The sequence below is a fragment of the Olea europaea genome, unplaced genomic scaffold (genome assembly GCF_002742605.1).
Source record: "Olea europaea var. sylvestris unplaced genomic scaffold, O_europaea_v1 scaffold2476, whole genome shotgun sequence".
In the NCBI taxonomy this organism is placed as follows: Eukaryota; Viridiplantae; Streptophyta; class Magnoliopsida; order Lamiales; family Oleaceae; genus Olea; species Olea europaea.
The window spans coordinates 33,540-51,558 of NW_019242977.1; the positions used below are offsets into that span (position 1 = coordinate 33,540).

General features: G+C 30.4%; 1 pseudogene; it reads left to right on the plus strand.

Annotated features, from left to right (window-relative positions):
• The first annotated feature begins 13,582 nt into the window (after positions 1-13,582).
• Positions 13,583-17,723, plus strand: LOC111382353 (annotated as a pseudogene).
• Positions 17,724-18,019: the final 296 nt, after the last annotated feature.

An 18,019-nucleotide genomic window follows, 5' to 3' on the forward strand; every position in this document is an offset into this window, starting at 1 on the left:
ACGATAATGGTTTTGGGGTGATTTTCGAGTTTTTAGGTGGTTTCTTCCCCCTCTGATCTCATTCGATCTGCTTAGCTGGAGTTTTGTTGTGGTGCTAATGGTGTCGATGTCGGTGGTAGTATAGATGGTGGTTTGGTGATGGGGTAACTCGAAGTTCAATTGGTGCTGGTGCTGATGGGAATGGGTAGTGTGAGGTGAGACGAAGAGCATTGGTGACCATTTATTTGGGTGATTGTACCAATAAAATGGTTACTTTGTGACCAATTAATAATATTCGAACTAAAGAAGTGATATTGTTATTAAATTTGTAATCGTGATTGAAGACCGAATAATTTGATAATTTATAAAATTATGAAGTAAAATAAGTTGTGTCTTATAAAATTTATTATTTGTGATTGAGAAATAATGCGTGACCTATAAATTTATAATTTGTGATTAATAAATAAATTGTGACCAATAAAATTTGTGATTTGTGCCTGTGACGTCTGCGATTATGACTAGCACGTAATTGTGACTACAACATATATAACATTGTGACCTTAATATATTTAATTGATAAGATATTTTAATCATTTATTTAATTAATAAAATTTGAATTATGACCTGCTTTTTGAAATTTTAAACAAGTTTCTTAATTTTAAAATTATATATATTGTTCCCTTTTTGTTTTTGCGTTTAGACGCTAATTGCAAAATTCGACAAGTTTGGGGAAATATTTGATAACATTCTCTTTGTCCTGGAATGATAACTATTAAAATTAAAATAAAATTATGGTATTAAGTGTAATTTTTATAAATTTGTTAATAAATAAAATATTTTAGTTAATTAAATATAATAATTAGTCATATAATATTGAAATAAATAATTGTTGAGAATTAAAAAAAAGGAAATAAAGAAAATATTGTTCATTTGTGAAATATTTGGTATAATGGTTGAAGATATTTTGCAAAATGGTGTGAAAGTTGTACGAATTTGGTGCCATAAGTTGGAGATTGTAAGGGCCTATTTGATGTAGATTTTGTAGAAAGTGTTAGTTTTGAAAAATGCGTGATTAAAAAGTAAGAAAAATTACGAGTTCACATAAAAAAAATTATGTTATTGGAAATGAATTTGAAGAAAAACTAATTTTAAAGAATCAATAAAGATGGGCTAAAATTCACCCTTATCCCTTGCATTGTCCATTGCACCGCAAAATCTCGTGAAATAAATGTTCTTTCACACAGTTTTACGATCAATAGGAGAGCAATTCAATTAAGCTGTCCATTTGAAAGAGAGATTGAAAAATGGGAAAGCCAAAACACAGGGCGAGTCGTGAAATTTTAGGTGCCCATGCGACATTTTAAAATGGTGCCCTTTTTGTGTAATAAAAAAATATATTATAAAAAAATAATTCAATAGTATCATTTCATCCCAAAAAAAATGACATTTAAAAATTTGTTTATTTTTTTACATATTGTTAATAAAAAAAAATATAATTAAAGCTCAAAAACATTCTCCGAACTTCATCAAAATTCATATGTCTTCAATAGAGTACCATCCAAACTACTAACCTCTTGGTACAATTTCACACGAGCAAACTTTGAAATCAAAACTAGCAAGTACCACATGTAAATCTTGAAATACAACAAATCATGTAAAAATACTTGTTCTCTCATTTTTAAAAACAAACTCACTAATTAAACTTTTTGTAATCAATTTGTTTTAGCAAATCGTTTTCAATAAATATCAAAACTAGCGCATTCAATCGTTCTTATAATATGATTGATCGCAAATAAGATTTTAATAGCTTTAGTTTTGAAGAACATTTTTGGACAAATGCAACAATAACAATAATTATCAATATATTAAATAAGGAATAAATATATTCAAAAAGTAATCTAATCTTCTCAAATAAGTCAATATATCAAAAGCTATTTTTGTTTGTTTTGGTAAAAAAAATTCGCAAAAATTGAATATAATCAAATATTAGTTATCACCCAGCAAAAACATACCCTTCTAGAACCATAATAATAATAATAATAATAATAATAATAATAATAATAATCATCATCATGAAATAGCAATTCACAAGTGGACTCGTTCTTGTGACATGATTGATCGCTAATAAGATTTTAATAGCTTTAGTTTTGAAGAATATTTTTCAAAAAATGTAACAATAAAAATAATTGTCAATAGTATTCTATAAGCAATAAATATATTCGAAAAACAATCCAATCTTCTCAAATAAGTCAATATATCAAAAGCTATTTTTGTTTCTTTTGGGTAAAAAAAAAAATTGCAAAAAATTGAATTAATCAACTATCAATTGTCACCCAACAAAAACTCACCCTTCTTTAAAAAAAAAAAAAAATCATGAATAGCAATTCACAAGTGGACAGCAGGCTCCAACAAATAGATTTTACTAGTATATAGTAAGTAATAAAGATTGACAATAAAGTTTCTTCTCTTCTTTATTTGACTATTATTTGTGGGTTAAAGGATAAGAATGAGAGAACCGATATAAAGGGATTTAGTATTAGCTTTTCACTCTCCATTATAATCATTTGAATTTTGGGCTATTTATTTTCTGTTTAAGTTAGTCATTGATTAATGAAGGTAATTGGACATTTGATATTAGGACTAGTGAAATAGATGGTTTATAATATCTTTTGAAAGCAAGATAGTTTAAATTATAATTTTTTTTTCAATATATGTTAAATTAAATATTTATTTTCAATAATATGTTAAATTAAACAAATATTAACATAATATAATTTTTTTTTACTCTTTTTTCATAAATATTGTGTACTTTAACTTAGTTTAATAATTAAAAATTTAAATCTTAAAATTAATAAAACAATGCGTACCATTATAAATACATACTTCTACATATATATAGACTTAAAAAAATAATAATAATAAAAATTGGTGCCCCTATAATACTGTGACCTTATGCGATCACTCAACTCGCACGTCTTCAAGGCTGCCTCTGCCAACTCACAGAGAGGGATAGAGTCAGAGAGAATCACCCTTTGCTTCTAAAACTTTGCATTTTTTTGGCTTCACATGCTGATTCTACTCATATTTGGACTCCTTGTAGGCGCAGTGTACAGGTAGCTCTTGTTCCCTGACCTGTTGGGGCACATCCCACGATTTACCTCCCTCACAAAGCTCTAGGGATAGGGCAGTGGGGGCCCTCAAAGTTGGAGTTCAACATTTTTTTTTTTTTTTAAAAACCTACAACTATGCTACAAGTACAAAAAGTGATTGATCATGGGCAGAAAAAGCAGTAAGCACCAGTTGGCAGCACCTGTATGCAGGGAATTATTCAAGAACCTATCTAGTCTATAGAAAAAGAGAGAGAAAACCGGTCTTATTTCTTGCAGTTTGAAGCTCTTTCACGTTCGTATTTAAAACTGCACAATCTCTTGAAGAAATGTATCAGAACTTTGAACAATTTGAGGTTTTTTGCCTTCTTCAAAATTTTCTTGGTAAAAGTTAGTCCTTAACCTCCAAAGTTGTTTGTTTATTTTGTGCCATGGTTTGGTTAGGAGTCTTCTCCTTATCATTTTTTGATAAGATGCATTGATGAAGCATGGTGTATTTTTGATAACTGAAAATGCAATGCTTTCAATTCTATTTCTACAGCACATATTTAATTCAAAATCTTGTTTTTAGTTACAATTCACTTTTGAGTTACCCTTAAGGTCATCACATCCATTCCTAATTTAGTGGCAAGCTCTACTGTTACGCATGCTATAGCTATCCATGAATTAGCTAAGTAGGTTTTCATGATCTTAGAACTGACCCTGAAAACTTCATATCCGAACTTTTGGGACAAGAAGATCTATAAGAAAAGTTTCTGCATGTAACCAAGGATTCAAGATATTCAAATGTCAGGGACTAAATTTATTTATTTATTTATTTTTTATTTTTTTTAAGAGGGAAAGGCCACTCCAGACATGTCGAAATTGTTGGATATTGGTTAAATAAATCGAGAATTGAAAATCGATTAAAGTTCGTATCGACTTCGGCCAAATACTCAAAAGCTCGACTCAATCCGTTTAGGAAAAATTGTTTGCCACTTCGCCGCTTCGGGGCGCACAAACGGGGATCGACCTGCCCGGTCAGGTCGCAGGGGTCGAGGGGGCAGCACCCCTCGTGGGGGGTCGGGGGCAACGCCCCCGAAAGAGAATTTTGATTTCTCTGCATGTATTGAAGGGTCTCTCATCCTCTCTTCTATCCAAAATCAAAATCATTTCATTTATTTTGATTTTCTTTCATTTCATCTTTGGAGTACATAAACCTACATTTGGTTCGTTGTACTTGTGTTTTGGAGTGCTACAAACACAAGTGTAGCCGTTGTATCTTGGGAGTCGATTGCCGAAATCCGTAGGCACCGTTGCGGGGCAAATTCGACTTAAGGACAAAGAGTCCAACTCTTGCCTCGGCTTTGTCACCATCATTATACTTATTTCGGCGTCACTATTCACAAAATTCTTCCAACAGAAATATTGCTGGAAAATTTAGGTTTACATTAACATTTACTCAACAATTTCTATTCGTTTCATTCTTTATTGAAGACAACTGAAAGTATAAGGATAGGGAAATTTTAATTCTACTTACATGCTTCATATCAACCTTTCGATGAGCAATTGCAGCTTAGGAGTGCCATGATAATAATAAATACTTCTAAACATACAGCGTGGTTGTTTGTATTTCATTTCCTTATTCCAGCACCAAGTCACTTACGGAATCTCAAGCATCATTCGCAGCAGCAGCCTTCCATTACAAGTCTTTGGTCTCTCTCGGGATCAAATTATTCGTTTGGATTCACATTCTCAAACCCAAGGGAAATCATGTCTCTTAAATGAACAATTTGATGTATTTCGAAAATATTTATTCTTATCCTGATTCTCCAATGTTTTCAACCAACGCTTCATCAGACTATTGATAAGAAATGTGCAAGCAAAGTTAAAAGTCTTCCCTTTGCTTAAACCAAGTTGTCATCAATAAAAAATGATATCATCCTGCATGAGAAAAAGAATGAATAAATATTACTCCTAATCTATATCTTCCACCAAACTATGATCAGATTAGTGATGGCAATGGGTTGAGCCAAGCGCTCGGCTCAACCCCATTACCCACGAGCTCAGCTCGTTCTCAACCTCATTGCCTATGAGCTTGACTTGTCGACTTGTCCCTTGGATGAGTGGAGCTCGTGGCTCATCAAAGATGAACAGAGCCAATGCTTGGCTCTCAAGGGCCAAACCCAGCTTGGCCATCGTGGCTCATGGCTTTTTATTTATTTATTTATTTATTTATTTTTTTTTAACCATCCTCATATTTTTCGAACTTGGGATCAACTACTTATTTGTATGGGTAGGCAAAATTTAAATTGTACACGAATAACTTCTTACATGTATATATATATATTTTTTTTAAATCAAGCTTATGAAAATAAAGAATCAATTTTCTAAAGTTTCAAGTATCATCAATGAATTGTAATGCCAAACACACTAGCAGCACACCTCATTGACGATACATGAAACCTAAGGAAATTGATTCTTTATTTTCGGAGGCTTGATTTTAAAAAAATACAGTAATCCTTATTGTCCTTAAAGTGAATATAAAGAATTGATATGGGATTTGAATAATTGAATTGTATGAATATGGAATGTACAAAGTTGTCGAAGTAAAATGTATAAATAATAAATTGAATTGAGATTTGAAATTAGATATAAATTCTGTTTTAAAAAAATTTATGCGGAAAACCCTCTTCCTTTTATTCGGGTTTGGGACATGCTACTTAATTTTCGAGTAAGCTGAATTAAGATTGTATAGATAACTTATTACATGTACAATTTTTTTTTTAAATCAAAATATTATTAAGAAAATAAAAGTTTGATTATATGATGTAATTAAATATTATTTGTTTGACTAGACGTAATTTCGGCATACTTATTTGGATTCCAAATTGAGCATCTTGTCAATTTTTTACTTACATTTATGCTTTCAAAAGGTCTTTTTTGAGTCGACTTGTGTTCTCGGACAGAGTTCGTTTACCTCCACTAAAAGGAAATTCTAAAGTTACAACGTTAATAGGAGATGTTAGTAGATCTTTTGTAATAGCAAAAATTATTGGATACCTCATTTGTTCTTCTGCATTAATGTCACTATTTCTGTATCATCTTCTTCAAGATTAGTGCAAGAGGTGGTGCAGAGGGTTTCCAGCTAACATTTGCACCCAATCGCTATGCATACAATTCATACATAGAAGTTAACGTGCTTTCCAAAATTAGAATAAGTGTTCCATGCGTCGGAGTTTAAAGAGTTTGTGATTTGTTTGATAACATATTTAGTACCTTTTAAATTATGCAGGAGGTCCATTACGCATGCCAAATGAAGTCTTTTCTGTACTTCCTAAACTTCAGTTCCATTGAAAATAATATTTCATTAAAAACATAATCATTTTTGTATTTATTAAAAGATCTTGCATTAACAAAAGGACACTCAAAAACTCTTGAATTAGTAGGGTAATATACACCTGACAAGTTATTAGTGGAATCATAAAAGTTTGTCAAAAATCTTTTAACATTAAAGGTTAATTCCTAATCGCACCAATCAAAATAGACTCATCGTCATTTCTTATATACCTAGAGTTATAAAATCCAGTAATTAAATGTTCATATCCTTCACATGTTTTACTAATAAGTAGGAGTGGGCATTTTAATCGAAACTGAATCTCCCGAACCGAAACCGGAGGTTCCGGTTCGATTCTAAAAAAAATAAATAGGAATCGAAATCGAAAATCGAGAACTGATTGGGTCCGAGTCGATTCTTGGTTCTTGAATTGGAACCATGGGTAACCGAATGGAACCGATTTTGTTGTAATTTTTGTTAATCTAATAAATTTTAATTTTGTTAAACTTGTAATGATTATTATATTTTAATTATGTCTTGTAGATTTTGTTAATGACACAACTCATGCAATAGATGTCTAAATGGTTGGTGCGACACAACTCACATGGATTAATGTAGGCGACTCAAAATCTATTGAGAATATTCATTATCTGGAGTTTGTGGTTAACATTTTATGGCTCTTTTGATGACATTTTATTGTTGTTTGACTTCTCACTTTGGTTTTAATATTTTTTGAACTTCTAATTATTATCATAATAAGATGGTCTTATTAATGCTCTTTTAAGTTTTAAGACTCTGTTTAATGTTGGTCCTATATTCCTACTAAAGTTCTTTTAAATTTTAACTAGTTTTTAATGCTCTTTTAAGGCTAGTCTTATTAATTTTTTGTGGAACTTTTAATATGTTAAGGCTTTGTTTACGTCTTGGATGATTAATCCATTAATGTCAGTTACTAAATCTATGACTTAATGGATAGTTTGTGATAATTCATCTAATTACATGATTGGATTTACTAAATATGTATTCAAAAAAATGTTATGTGTAGAACCGAACCCAAATCCGAACCGATGGTTCGGGTTCGGGTTCGGGTCCAATAATTACATGAAACTGAATGGATCCATTTATAAAATACCCGAAATATAATGGGTGGTTTTGGGTATTGAAATACCCGGACCAACCCGCCCGACACCCACCCCTAATAATAAGTAAATGGAATTCCATTTATGTCTTATGTCAATTATAAATTTTTTGAAATATTGGCCCAATTATGCACAATATTTGTCAAATGCTTGTTTCCTACTTGGTAATATGGTGATATATATTAGTAAATCCCTAATTCTATCCATTTGATCTTTTATATGCTTCATACTGCCTTGCACAATTAAATTAAAAATGTGACATAAACAATGAACATTAGACAAAAAATCACCAAAATTAGAAACAAGAACCCTTTAAAGTTTATATATAATAGACTTATTAACACTAGCATTGTCAAACATGAAAAAAAAACAATTTTTACTTTCACAATTATATTCTTTAATAATCTGCATAAAAGCATTAAAAATATTATTGGCATTATGAGAAAACTCAATTATCTTAAAAGTAATTATTTTTTTTTATGCATAACCCAAAGTAGATTTAAGTAGTGTACAGTTGTAGTTATATAACATTTTTTTTATCAATATGTTTCCATAAATTCAAAGTAAATGATATAACACAACCCTATTTGTGTAAATCATGAATCAACTATTGCTTGATTTTAATGAAATAACAAGAAATGAAGAATATTTCTACTTATCCCAACATATCTTGGTTGAAGATATTATTTCACGAATGATGAGAAATGATCGTTATCCACTATGTTTAGCATCAACTTAGCACTTGCAACAAATTTACCATCACTTTACGGGTTTTTTCCTCCAAATATATTGATGTGCTAAGTGCATTAGAATTGCTCGAAAGGAATAAAAAAGTGCAGTTGTGTTTGAAATCCACCAACAAACCCATGTTTGGCTATATATTTGAGGAAGTGACAGTTAAGGTGGGTAGTACCGAATCCCTTTTGTCATGCCAAATGTATTCAACAGTATTTACACTGCTTTACACTCTTGAACTTCGTCGATTGTGCGACCCATTTTGATCAGTTTATAGTGTCCCAACACATTGCATTTTTTCCCTTTCGCTTCCCTCTTTCATCACGAATTGCTTGTTCTAGTTGGGCAGAATCTTCATCAATATCATCCAAATCAACTAGATGATTACTTCCGTGAGAACCATCAACTCCCATTCCCGACAAATCATTGGGAATGGAGGCATTGTTAAAATCGGTAAATTCATTGTGAAATTGAGATTGTGCCTTCATAGGTAAGTGATCATTGAAGAAGCCCTCAACAAAAGCACTAGAATTCACGTGTATGTAATATAATAGAATGCATGTTTAGTATAAGATGAAGTAGAATTATAATATAGAATGTAATTTGAATGAAGATGAAATGTAGTGTAGAGAATAGAATTGAAAAAAAAAAATATATGTTAAATGATAAAGAATTGAATGTAATAGAATGTGTATGTAATAGAAATTATATAATGTATATAATAGAATTGAATAATTGATAGTAATTTTTAGTTTCTCTTCAAATTTGCGTGTTTGCTATCTTATTTGATATATCCATACCAACCATCTATGGGAAAAACTTTCACAGTGGTCTAGTTTGAAAACAAGCCTAACTTATTATCTTTAATTGAAAATGGTCTTTTTAACATAAAGAGACAGAAATATCTACTTAAAGTTAATAAATTACTAAAATATGGTATAATAAAAAGACATTAATACCCTTTCAATTACTAAACAAAAAATACTTTTCAATTAAAATTTCAAACTAAAGCCTCTTTCTTTCTTCGTTTTTTCGAAGACAATTAATGACTCTTTCATTATTTATCTTCTTCAACACTAGAACCTGAAAAATATATTGGAAGTTCAACACAAAGATCTTGTCAATATTCATTACTTTGAATCAGCAATCATATTTACGTATGTTTAATGTCGTTTTCATTAAATTAGTTTAATTTTTAAATTGTTAACTCTTATTTCAATTTATGTTAACACACACACACACACATTCATTTTATTGTGCAAATCTATAATTTTTAGTAAAAAACGAGAAAAAATTAATTTGGGTAGATAGTCCGACAGCCCAAATCGTCTAGAACGTTTGATAGCAAATGGCCCAGATCATCTAGAACGTTTGAAAACATTCAATGTCATCACATTATATCGAATTCTTGTAAAACGTATTCGTGTCAAATATTCAACCCTTATTTTTGTAGTTAAATACTTCCACGCATCATGTAATTTACTATCTATTTCATTGATATACTTATTAAAATCTTCAAAATTGTACGTCTGAAAATCTCATAAACAATGATCCCAATATCCTGATACTTGATCTTTAGGTTACCATGTACGGGGTACATACAGTAACCATAGTGTGCAACAAAAAAACTTCATCAATAGCATTTATTATGGTATTTCTTTGATCAATTACAAAGGCAAGGTTTTTGACATCCCCAATTACTTACCTCAGTTTTGTGAAATGCATCGCTAGATCATTCTCATAATCAAACATGTCGAATGTTAGATGATAAATTTGAATATTCACATCTTAACATGTAACAAAAATCAATATCTTTGTATCTATCTTTAAGAGATATACCGTTGACTATAATTATGGGTTGCATTGAATTAAAAAAATATTCTCGAATGCATTGTCCAAAAGTCAAGAAGAAATATTTGATACGACTTTCATCACCAGTCTCCATAAAGAACATCGAACTATGATTAGTTCTCCCTATATTATGGAAATACTTGAACAATTTTACATAACTCCCCTTAAGTGAACTCATTAAATGCTTCAACATGGATTTTTAGCCTTTTGAGCCTTCTGGTAACTCATGACCATCCAGAACTTTCGAAAAACATTGTTAATAATTATGTAGTCTGTAAATTATCCTTTAAACTCATGCATTATATGTCCATTAATTAATTATGGTCTTGTTTTCTTCTGATCATTGTGACGAATACCCAATTGACAAATGTGTTCTCATATATATCTGCAAACTACAAAGAAACGGTTGTGTCAAACTTCATTGTTCGCAAACATCAATTGCAATTATCATCTACACAGAAGATTGTGTAAAGAGTCATATTTGATTTCTTCACTTTAAACTCAAAATTGTATTTTAATGCAATCATATGCACAACTTCCTGGAGATCTCTTTTGGTACCATTTAATTGGTTGACCTGTAGATTTTTATCATCGAGAACCACATTCAAAAAATTAGAAGATCGTGTATTCGATCCAACCTGTAGGTTCCAACCTCCATCATATCTCTAGATAAAACAATTAAATCTTGTTTTGTAAATGGATTTTCTTCATTATCTTGAACTACTTTGAAATGTTTGTTCTAACAATGATATCATAGTGTGTAGCAACTTTTTCTAGAATAATCACGTCATCCCCTTGAGCTACCTATACTGTATCCCAAAAATCATCTACATTACAATGTACTTCAGCAGATGCTTTGTGTTCACTCTCGAGAATCTTCTTGCTAACTAAAGTTACACAAAAAGAAGAATTGTGATCTTTTTTAAGTTGAACTAGCCACCTTAAGAAGAATTGTGATCTTTTTTAAGTTGAACTAGCCACCTTACTTCTACGTTAAATGTAATCTTTACCCGTGGAATCAGAATATTTGAATGTTCGGGAAATAGAAATCTCAATTCCGTCTTGTATTCAGGGGGATCAATATTAAAAAACTATAGAAATACCATTACTTGTCCATGATCAACGAAGAAAAGAAAGAGACCTTACTTTAAAATTTTAATTTTGAAGTGTTGTTTTTATTTCATAATTGAAAGGGTATTGATATGTAATGACCCGAGCCTCGTATTCAAGCCGTTAGGATACGTACTGTCCATTTTAGAATGAAATCTTCCACCTTACTCTTTACAAATTTTTGTCACGTCCTCAATATTTGAATCCATAACCTTTTTCTTAAGAGAGACTTAAGTTGAATTCTAAACACATGATTTTTACTTAGAGGCTTGGGCATAGAGGATGGATAATAACAAATATTTTTTCATTACTATATTTTAGTATTTTATTAACTTTACGTATCATATTTTATCTCTTTTTTTTGTTATAAATACGTCATTTTCACTTAAGGATAGTAAGTTGGGCTTGATTGCAAATTGGCGCTCATGACTAGGCCAATGTGAAAGTTCCTCCGATTTTTGAGAAGTCAATAGGAAATTTTGAAATTCAAAAGTTTTGAAGGACCCTCTAAAAAAATTTTCCACGAAAGGAAGAAAAGCCATATTCTAGTTCAATAAAATTTCAACATTACCCTTACATTTGTAAAGGAAAAAAAAAAAATTTCCAGCCCTATCTCAAGAAAATGACGTTTCTAATTTTCATAATTTCTTCTTTATGTAATCCCTTTCTTGATTTTCATGACTCATAAATTTTTCTCGCCTCTTCTCAATAGGTAAGATTATTTTGTTTTCTCTCATCTCTTCCATGTTTACTTCTGTATTCTTCAAACTCGATAAAAAAATCGAGGATGGAGATTTAGTCCACTCCCGATACAAAACAAACTGAAGTAAAAGAATTGATGGGAATCTGTAAAATGGAGACAAATAAACTACAACAAATAGGGTTTTTTTTTTTGGTCAATTGTACTAAAAATTGATAAATTTCACTTTACAAGAAATTATACTACTTGATAATTATGATAAAGTTTTACATTGTATTCGATCAAGTCCTAAGTATTGATTTTATTTTAAAGTAATTTACGTAATTATTATAAAACATCATATTTCATTTAAAAATATGTATTCAAATTATTGTTGCTTTATTTTGTTCTACTTTATTTTCTCTTAATATGATTGTATTGGAGCAATTGATGGGAAACCTGTTCGTTCATCTTTTTCACCGAATGAGCAAATCCCATTTATTGGTAGAAAGGGATATCTTATATAAAACATTATGGCTTTTGGCATATAAATACTAGATTGACGCGAGCTACGAAAATATAAAAGGTCATTTAGCCTCGTATAAGGAAGAAAGACACCACCTTCCTAAATTTCAGAGTGGTAGTTAGCCTAGGATTAGGAAATATTTAATCATGTACATTCCTCACTACCAAGTGTTATCGAACGTTGCTTTTGGTATGAAAGGCTAGAGATGGCAAAAGAATCAAGTAATTCATCGGCTACTCAAGGCCCGGACCATGGGTGGCTCGGGCTCGTTTCGAGCGAGGAGGCTCAGTAGGCCCCCAACGGTCATTAAATGTAATTTTTATATTTGATTGTTGAGAGACCCCAACGGTCACTGAATGAAATTTTTTTTAACACTCTAAATTATTCCCACTATCAATCCATTTTTCACACAAACTATCTATTTTCTTTTACATTCTTTCTACAATCAAATTACCAAATTACTATCAATTCTATTACATACACGTTCTATTACATTCAATTCTATTATATTCTCTACACTACATTCTACATTATTCAATTTATACATTTCATTCTCATTCAAAATACATTTTCTCATCTTTCTACATTTCTATTTATTACATACACATGGACCATAATGCTTTTGTTGAGGCCTTGTTTGGTGGCCACCCACCTAGAACGCTACAATCTCAATTTCACAATGATTATTTATTTATTTTTTTTGTTTTGTTTTAACTACATCTCCATTCTTGACAATTTTTTTTTGGAAATTGACATGAACAATGCCTAAGGAACTAGTTATCCAATTGATTTGGGTGACATTGATAAAGATGCAATCCAATTGGAAAAGGAAATTCTTGATACGAGATGAAAGCGAAATGTAAAAAAGTTGCAAAGTGTTGAGAACACTTTGAATTGATCAAAATGGATCATATAGTCCATGAAGTTCAAGAGTGTAAAACAGTGTGTAAATATTATCAAACAAGATTGATATGGCAAAAGGGCATTGGTACTACCCACCTCAACCGTGCATACCCCAAACGTACGACCAATGGGCTTGTTTGTGGATCTCAAACACAATGGTAATTTGGTACTCCTTCTGATATCGATACTATAATACTTAACTTATGGATCTATTCAAAGGAAAATCTCTGTGAAGAAATGGTAAAGTTCATTGTCGATGCTGAGTTGTCGCTAAGGATAATGGACAACGACCATTTCACAAACATTCGTGAAAGAATATCTTCAACCAAGGCATGCTGGGATAATTAGAAACACTTTTCATTCTATATTTCATTAAAATCAAGCAATAATTGATTTATGATTTATATAAATATGCTGACATTATATCTTTTACTTCAAATTTATGAGAATGTATTAATAAAAAAGATTATATAGCTACAACTGCACCCTACATAGATCCATTTTAGGCTATACCTAAAAATATATGCTCTTAAAATAATCAAATTTCCTCGTAATGCTAACATTTTTAACGCTCTTATGCAAATTATTAAAGAATATTACTGCGCTCGACAATGTTAGTGTTAATATGCATGTTATAGATAAACTTCGTATGGTTCTTAAGCTTGATCTTGGTGATTTTTTTTTCGTTTTTTTTTTTTTTTGTTTTTTACTCGTTGTGTATACCACATTTTTACTTTAATTGTATAAGATGGTATGAAACATATTAATGATCAAATTGATAGAATTAGGAATGCACTAATACATATCGTTATAACGCCAAGTAGGAAATAAGCATTTGTAAAATATTGTGCACAATTTTGTTTCAATTCCAAATAAACTGTAATTGATGTAGGGCGGAGATGGAACGCCACTTTCTTATTATTAAAATCATGTGAAGGATATGAACATTTAATTACTAAATATGCATATAAGAAATGATAATTACTCTATTTTGATTTGATGTTGATTGAGAATTGGCCTTTAAAGTCAAAAGATTTTTGACAAGCTTTCATGATTCCACAACTTTCTAATGCAAGATTTTATGAAGTATTGTTTTCTATGGAACTGAAGTTTAGAAAGTATTGAAAAAACTTATATATGTTATTCCCTTTGGCATGAGTAATGGAACCAAGTATAATTTAAAAGACATTAAATATGTTAATAGACATATCACACACTCTTTAAATTTCAATGCACAGATCACTTATTCTAACTTAGAAAATACGTTAACTTTTATGTATGCACAGCGATTGGATGCAAATGTTAGGCGGCAACCTCCTCCACCACCTCTTATGCTAATTTTGAAGAGGATGGTGTTAGTGAAATAATTTGAAAGCAATAGGGATTGAAAGTTTTGATACAAAAGGTTATTCTAGTATATCTTCTGCATATAATCAGACATCGAACACAAGTGCAAGTAAAATGTTAGTTGAATTACTTAAATATTTTAATCATCAGATGCTTAGGAGTGTAGAGTCTCTTGATCCAATGCAATTTGATTTACTTGATTTTTTGGTGAAAAGAACAAATGATGATATCCAATTGTATGCGATTGCAAAAGATTTATGAACACCTTCGATTAACACTGTAGTTTCAAAGTCTGTTTTTAGTGCAGGTAAGCGAACTCTGTACAAGGTTAGGAGCTGACTGAAAGAAAATATTTTGAAAGCATTAATGCAAATAAAAGATTGCCAAAACGTTCATTTTTGAATCCTTTCATGTAGTCAAGTAAATGATGTTTAATTTCACCATTTAAATTTATAATCAGACTTTGTTATCTTCTTAATAATCTTTTGATTTTAAAAAGAATTGTACAGGTAACAAATTGTTTGGATATACTTTTGATTCCACCTACTCGAAAATTAAGTAGCCAAAAAATGAGGAGGTTTTCAAACTGAAATTTCAAATTTCAATTCAAATTATTATTTATACATTCTACATCTAATTCAATTATTCAAATGTCAAATCAATTCTCTACATTCAATTTAATGAAAACAATGATTGCTGCATTTTTTAAAATCAAGCCTTCGAAAACAATTGATTTGGAATTTCAAAAAATATGATGAGAAAGAAGATTATATGCCTGATGATAAAAACTCAAATATATATTCGATAATTGATGATTAGTGACATAAAATATTTTTGTGATAGAATTGCTATAGAGCTTATGCTTAGATGAATATTATTTTCTTATTATATCTATTCCTTGTTTGGGCTCCATTAAAATTAAAATTTTGGAAAAAAATTGTATTTTGGAATAATGATTTTTTTAAGAATAAGTAGTTAAAAGGAAAGAAAGTTTTATATTTACGTGTAATATTATTTTATTAGAAAATGGGTGGTTGAAAAAGAAGAGATATAAAAATGCATTATGATAAAATACACTTGAATTTTTTATTTAGTTTATTATCTCGTTTTTTTTTTTCTTTATCGATGTCAAATAATTCATTTACAATTTATAGAAAAAAAAATTGCTGTTATTTTATTTGATCAGATAATAAAATTTATATATACGCTACAAACCTCGATAAAGTAATACTCTCGGGACCCGAAAAAAATATTTATTTAGCGAGGTTATTTATTTATCGATAAATGAATAAATTATTCATTTATTGATAAATAAATATTTATTATTTTAGAGAGAGCTTTTCAATATAAAATATGTACATTGTATGTGGTAAGAAAAATCAAAAGACACTAATCAAAGTATTATTTGAATCTAGGGAAGCTCAAAAGTTTTAGTGAAACTTAATGTCTCTAAAAACTAAGTTCATGTACATTGCAAATGAAAATGTTTAGTCTTTACTTATAAAAGCTAGATGTTTGGAAGACATATTCCAAGCACATACAATATTTTATTTCTCCTCCAATATCTTCTCATCATTTGAAATGAGTAAAAAAATTAACTTTAACCGATAAAATGAAGAGTGCAATATGTGAACATAAGAAAGAAAATTCAACTATTAGCCAAAAAGATATGCAAGCATGGGTGCAAAAAAAGTTTGATTTGACTATTAGTCAATCAACAATATCGAACACTCTCAAAAGGGCGTAGAAATATTTGTCAAATGAGATGAAAAATAGCTCGGCAAAATACCCTGATTTAGAGAAAGTTTTGTATGAGTGGTTTCTTCAAAGGCAAGATAAAGTGAACATGTCTGGAGAAATTATCCAAGAAAAAGCAAAAGAGCTTTTGCAAAAAATGCATAGTGAAACTAATCCAGAATTCAGCTTTTCTAATGGATGGTTAGAACGTTTCAAGGCAAGAAATGGAATCAAATCTTACCGACGTTTTTGTGAAAGTGGTTCAATTATCATGGAGAACATTGAAAATGCTTTACCTGGAATACGATCAAAACTAGACCAGTTTCAGTTGAAGGAAATTTACAATATGGATGAAACTAGATTATTTTACCGATTGGAAGTTGATCATTCACTTACTACCAAGCAGCTCGAAGGACACAAAAAAGATAAGGAGAGAATTACTGTTGTTGTTTGTTGCAATGGTGATGGATCTGACAAAGTACCACTTTGGGTTATTGGTAAGTATGCAAATTCTAGATGCTTTAAAAATGTGAACATGAACAATCTTAATTGCAAGTATCGATCCAACAAGAAAGCTTGGATGACTGGCTTGCTTTTTCAAGATTTTGTTGGTTGGTTTGATAAGAGAATGACTGACAGGAAGGTTCTCTTAATAGTAGACAATTGCCCAGCTCATCCAAAGGTAGTTGAAGGCTTGAGAAATGTAGAGTTATTTTTCTTACCTCCTAACACAATGTCTAAGATTCAACCATGTGATGCTGGGATTTTTCAAGCATTCAAAGCTCATTATCGTCGTCGTTTTTATTTTAGCATCTTACAAGGCCTTGAGGTTGAAGCACCAAATCTTGAAAAAATTAATATTTTGAATGCTATTAATTTTGCTAACATGGCTTGGAATTTTGATGTGAAAACAACAATAATTGCAAATTGTTTTCGGCATTGCAAGATTCGGTCAGAAGAAAACAATGTTCCCGAACCAGAAGTTGGTGAATTAGATGAAGGTATCTAAGGATTAAATGATGTCATCTCTAATTTACACTATAGAAATGTGATGGACGTTGAATATCTTTTGAACTATCCTAGCGAGAATGATGCAGTTATAGAATCACCTACAGACGAAGAAATTATTCAATCGGTAATGAACAGTAATGATGATGAGAATGATCCTGAACCAGATGATAGTAGCGTTGTCTCAAATGTGTCGTCAAAAGAGGCATTTCAAGCAATAGTCACCTTAAGCAACTACTTGCTACAATACGAGCAAAATATTCCGGAAGTTGTGTATGCTCTATAAAAAGTTAAGGATGGGGTTTATTTTAGTTTAGGTGGGAAGAAAAAATAATCAACTATAGATGCATATTTTCAAAAGGAATGATTATTGTACGGGTATTATTGATTGATTGAAAGATTTTGGTCTATGTATATATATATTTTTTTCTTCAATGAAATCTAGTAATTATTACTTTATATTTTTATTGGGCCCTTAAGGATTCAATTTTTTTATTACTTAATGCATTTAACGAGGTTATTACTTTAGTCCATTGGCCCAAGTCGGGATCGAAAGAAATTATTATATAATCGAGGTTATTA